The sequence below is a fragment of the Ixodes scapularis genome, unplaced genomic scaffold, assembly GCF_016920785.2.
Source record: "Ixodes scapularis isolate PalLabHiFi unplaced genomic scaffold, ASM1692078v2 PGA_scaffold1__304_contigs__length_218370807, whole genome shotgun sequence".
Taxonomy (NCBI): domain Eukaryota; kingdom Metazoa; phylum Arthropoda; class Arachnida; order Ixodida; family Ixodidae; genus Ixodes; species Ixodes scapularis.
Genome location: NW_024609846.1, coordinates 97,843,715 through 97,849,141, shown reverse-complemented (window position 1 = coordinate 97,849,141; position 5,427 = coordinate 97,843,715).

Genomic DNA, 5,427 nt, shown 5'->3' with positions numbered 1-5,427 from the left:
ATTGAATAAACAGGGCTCCTATAAAGCGGCAGCAACATTATAAAGAGGGAAAAATAACTCTAAACACTGAAAGAGAAACTAAAACAGCTCTATCTTTAAGAAAAAAAACAACAAAAAAACACTTATATCGTTTTTATTCGGTTTCCAGAATTACGAATATCAAAATTTAATTAAGATTGATGCGCCAAGTAGCCACCAGAGCGCTTTCAAAATAGCGCCGAAGCCCTTCCTTCATGGGGCGTTCGCTGCGAGGAGTGAATCATGACGTGTTATACAGAGATCTCAACATTCCCGCTCTTTCCGCAAGCTTCAGGCGAGCAGTCAGAAGAGCCGCACGCGTTTCCTCACAAGCGGCACGCGCAAGGCAGCCAAAAACCTCTGCGTGTGACACACAATCAGCGGTTGGGTTTTCGGTATTTCTCACGTCTTTCTATACATTCTGGTAAAATGCTCGTGATATTCGAATTCACAGGACAAAAATACGCTAGAATTCACCTCTAACTCGTTTTTTTTTTTTTAAGAACCTCTTGAGTTTTTTTTTTTTTTTTTTAATGCGTATCATATTTGCATTTTCTTTTTCTGCTGGACTACAAGACAATTTAAGCTTTGCCGTATATAAAGCGGCATCCAATATTTTCTGACGTAAAAATGAACCTAAACTTCAGGACATAGGCTCTTACGCGTAACTTACAACTAAAGTATATATTAAGGCACCACAATCAATTCCATAACGCACACCAAATATAAATTAAACTCGTTTTTGAAGAATTCGCCCAAAGCAGATTTTTGTTTCTTCAATGGTTACCATAATAGTAAAAAAAATAAAAAGAAAGTACAGGCACATGCGATATTTTCTTCACTATTAAAAGCACCACGCTTTCGCGATTTTGCAAGGGCTACATGAGACGAAGGTTATGACATTAAACTGTTGCTGCCAAACTCATTCCTTGTTCATAATCGCGCGTTGAAGTGACGTCAGAGCGCCAATCTCTGATTGGAAGGATTAGTGGGTAGACGCAAATGCTAGCTGCACTCTAAGAAACCTGGACCATCTGCTCTCCCTCAAAGCACTCGAGAGAGCCTATCGCTGAAATCAACAAATGGCGCTCGGCGGGTGACGGGCCTATGCTTCTTTTCGCTTTAAGTATGAGCACAGCAAAACCTACAAGATCTAGCTTCGGGCTTTCCGCGTCCCCGACAAGCACGCGCGCTTGTGCAGTGCAAGTACAGTTCAAGGCCGCATGCTCGCGCTTGTAGCATTGGCGCCGCCTGGGCTTACGGTGAAACGAAGTATAATTATATATATATGCCAAAAAAAAAAAAAGCTTTTTCCGCGGCGGCTTTGTGCATGACGTTTCGCCGTGCTTTGTGCCACAGCGAAAGACCCCTTTCGATATTGCGAATTCATGCATAAATTATGCGCAGCCGCCATTAGTTGGTCTCATCGCTTCCGGCGTGAAGCCCATGATTGGTTCCAAGTTCGCACCGAGCACTGACGCATTACTCGTATGGAGTGCGTTCTGATCCGAGTACACTACGAGTGCCGACGAAGTGCTCGTGTCCAATGCGTGTTCGCAGTGCATGACCAACTAATGGCGGCGGCCGCCCGTAATCTATGCATAACCTCGAAGTGTCGAAAAGGTTAAATTAGCCAAGCGCCCTCCGTGGATTGCAGTGATTGGCTCTCCCAGGTGCTTTGAGGAACAGCAGACGTTCCTGACAGCTTAGTGTGTGCCTATGCCTCCACCCTCTAACCCCTCCAGCCAGAATACAAAAGAGCATCGCCTGCTCCTTGCGCAGAACCTGGCGTTCGAATGCCGGACGCCTCCGTCTGGCGCTCAAACGCCATATTCTGCGGATAAAAACAAACGTAGCTATAAAAAGTATTCACTGAGTGCCATATTTGTGAGTGCTGTCGGGAGCGCATGCTTAGAACGAGCCCCCATTCATAGGCTGCCAAGACCAGCCATTTTGACGGTATGGAATGCACGTTGCAAAACAAAAAAACAAAACAAAACAAAAAAAAACCTGGAAGCTAGCTTTCAGCACGCGCTCAGCAGTCGCGCGCACCGCTGTGGCCGCCAGTGAATACTTCCTATTAGCGGCGAGATGTTTTAGTGGCGCCCTCCTGTGGTTACCTTTCGTGACGTCATTACCTCGCGAACAACAAGTTCGATGGTGTTTGTAAGAAGCATGGTGGAAGCTTGAAATCATTGCGCTCTTAAAGCAACACGAACAACACCGTCGAAATTGAAGTTCTTCCATTCCTCTTATTTCCGTCGATGAGAAATCCTTTGCTGACGTCATAGTCAGCATTCGGCCAATCGTGGAAGGTCGACCACAGCGACGCTTTCGATCGCTCACATCGCCAATAGGGTGTTGTGACGTGACGTCAATCCGCCATTTAGTTGTTAAATGTCAATATGATGAAGCTGGAAGTTATAAGCTTGTGTGAACTACCAATGTGAGGGTGAGATCCGAATCTTTGGAGTGCTCGCCTTATGCAGGCGCCAGACGGCTCAACAAAATGATGGACGAAATGACGTCAGTCAAAACGCCCTATAGACGCTTTACAGCAGCTGTGCATGGGCGCCGCCATAACTGACCTTCAGTTTTTGTTCCCCCTTATTCCGTTCGCTTCACTTCATCATTACCACAGCAGGACAGGTTATTGCCATTTTAGATGCTACTGTGTTCTTGTGCCCAGCATAGGCCCTTGTGAAGACCCGTCAACGCCCGCTTCAGTGGCTCGGCATCTCGGTAAGACAAGAGAAGGGCGGCTATGGCGGCTCAATCTGGCGCGTGTGTAAAGCGTCTATAGGGAGCATTCACTGGCGGCCATTCAATCCACACCCCTGCCCGTTTCGATCTGGATGACCATCGTACCGGCGTGCGGTCGTGTATCACTACTGCGTGGTGCACGTTAAAAACTCCAGGCTAGCGGTTGTACTGCACTGGCTAAATTTCTCATCTACAGCTGGGAGACTCGTCGCCCGTTGAGGCAGACCAAGTTTTAGGCTGTATAATCATAAACACACCCAAATTTTTTTTTTCACTGGCGGCTATATATATAGATGTGTGCGGCTGCTGAGCGCGTGCTGACACGAGCTTCCGCAGTCCTTTTGCAACGTGCATTCCGCACCACCAAGATTGCCGGTCTTAGCAGGTTATTAAGGTGAGCTCGTTTGAGCGCACCTGAAATATGGCATCCCGTGAATGCCCCCTCTACTCCTTCCACCCTTAAGTTGTGAATGCAGCCGAAGCTACGAGCGCGAGCTAGACCGCGCTCCTGGTTTTGAGACGTGCATTTCTAGCACGAGCGCTCGTCCTGCGGAAAAGCGCTTCAAAGCAGCGATCTCGAGCTCTCGTGCTTGTGGCATTGGCAGCAGTCTCAGCTTAGAGGTGAACGGAGTATTGGGGGCATCCACTAGACGCCATATTTGAGGGCGATGTTTAGGGCGCATGCTCGCAACGCGCTCAGATTAATAGGCTGCTAAGACCGGCAATCTTGATGGTGCGGAGTGCACGTGTCGAAAGAACTGCGGAAGCTCGCCGTCAGCACGCGCTCAGCAGTCGCGCACACAGCTATGGCCGCCAGTGAATACTCCCTAGAGCCTTTGCGTCTACCCCTAGGGAGCCTTCATGTGCGCTTTGCTAGGGTGGTGCTACCCTTTGTAATACCACTCGCCGACAAACCAGCAGCCATTTTGGTCTCGGCGATAATCCGTGTGGCTTATAACTAGGGTGTGCATTTTCCGGTTTTAACCGAAAAACACCGATAAACATCCGTCGGTGACGAAAATATAAAATCGGTTAAAACCGAAAAACACCGGTGGTTGGATATTTTCGCCCTGGTTAAAACCGAAAAACACCGGTCGTTGCTAGTTTCCGACCTAGCGAAACCCTTTCCCCGTAGAGGTTCGTCAAACGTGTTATCTCGTGGATACTGCATTCTTCCAGTGTTTATACACGGCTTGCACGTGGCGTCAGTCCGCCCTCCTTTCTGGGGGTCAAAAGCGTCTAGTGAACGCTGTGGAAGCTAAGCTCTCATACGCCTTTCCCCTATTGTGTCTCCCATGGCCCCCTTTGTGGAAAAATTAACACAGTGGAGGGTAGGGTCTCACGTGCCTTTTCGTCATTGTGTCTGGCCAAGTGATGTCGGTACAAGCCATGTATTCAGAGGTTGCTGTGGTTCCTGGAAGACACTGCCAACGTCCGTGTCGCACAGGAGCGTGCGTTTTCATAATAGCGAGTTGCGAACCGCAAGGAACGTGCTGCCATGACGGCAGCACGTTCCTTGCGTGTAGATGCAAGCATGAAAGTATGCTTGCATCTACTATAATAACCAAGTGTGAGAAATAGTTGCTTCCTAGAGAAGAAGTGTATGAACTATGTGAATAAAATTGGAACTCTCTGTCTTTGATCAATCGCTTTTTTTTCGCCGATATTCACCGATTTTAGCCTCGTCGTGAGACGTTCCACCGAAATACACCGGTGTTTTGAAAATAAATAAACACCGAAAAACATCCGCCGATTTTTCTGACAAATAAACACCGGAAAGTACACACCCTACTTATAACCCTCCCGGAAACAAGCACCTTATCTCACAAGTTCGGAGCAGCGTTGTGGAACCCACGGACGGAGGATTAGCATTTCCCCCCTCGGATGGGGGGACCGATGAACACAAAGGCCACTTTTCGGCGCACGGGAAACGCACGAGGAAACAATGAGGAACAAAATGGCGGCGGGGGAAAGGGAAACAGGCAGTTGGCATCACTCTATGCGAAGCGCACATGAAGGCATCCTACTACCCCCTAACTCTGCCAATCGGAGCTCGGTACTCTGAGGCCACCGCACGCACTCGTTCCTTCCTCTCCCTCAGCTTTTCTTTGTATAGTTCACGTCGTCAGAGGCCAATACTCGAAGTGTGATACTTAAAGAGCGATTCGAAAAGTAGCGGCGCGTCACTTGGGATTTGTTGACTGAGTTGGTCGGGCGTCTCCGCAGAACACCACGTAGCCGAGCAAGAGGAAAACAGTGGCGGGAACCAGGAGAGCTGAGAAAGGCGTATCAAGAAAGGGGGAGGGAAGAGAGAGTGCACCCTAGTGGGCAGTTCGTTGTTGGCACCCGGTTCCTCGCGGACTCCGTATGTCCGCTTCCGTTTACGATCCGGAGAGGAAAGAGAACGACTGCGTTTCCTTCCTCCGACTTCCTTCCTCTGCGCGCTCGGTCTTTTCTTTGTCTCGATTTTCGGGGTGCTTACTCGCTGCACTTTCGGAGTCCCTTGCATTTGTTACCCCTCTTTTCTTTTTATTTTGAGTTCGCGCGTTTTTTTTAGGCTGAGAGACGATTGTGTTCCTCGAGACGGAGACATTACGAAATGGCGGCCGCACTGTCCTGCACAACTCGGAGAGCGTAAGCGGATAA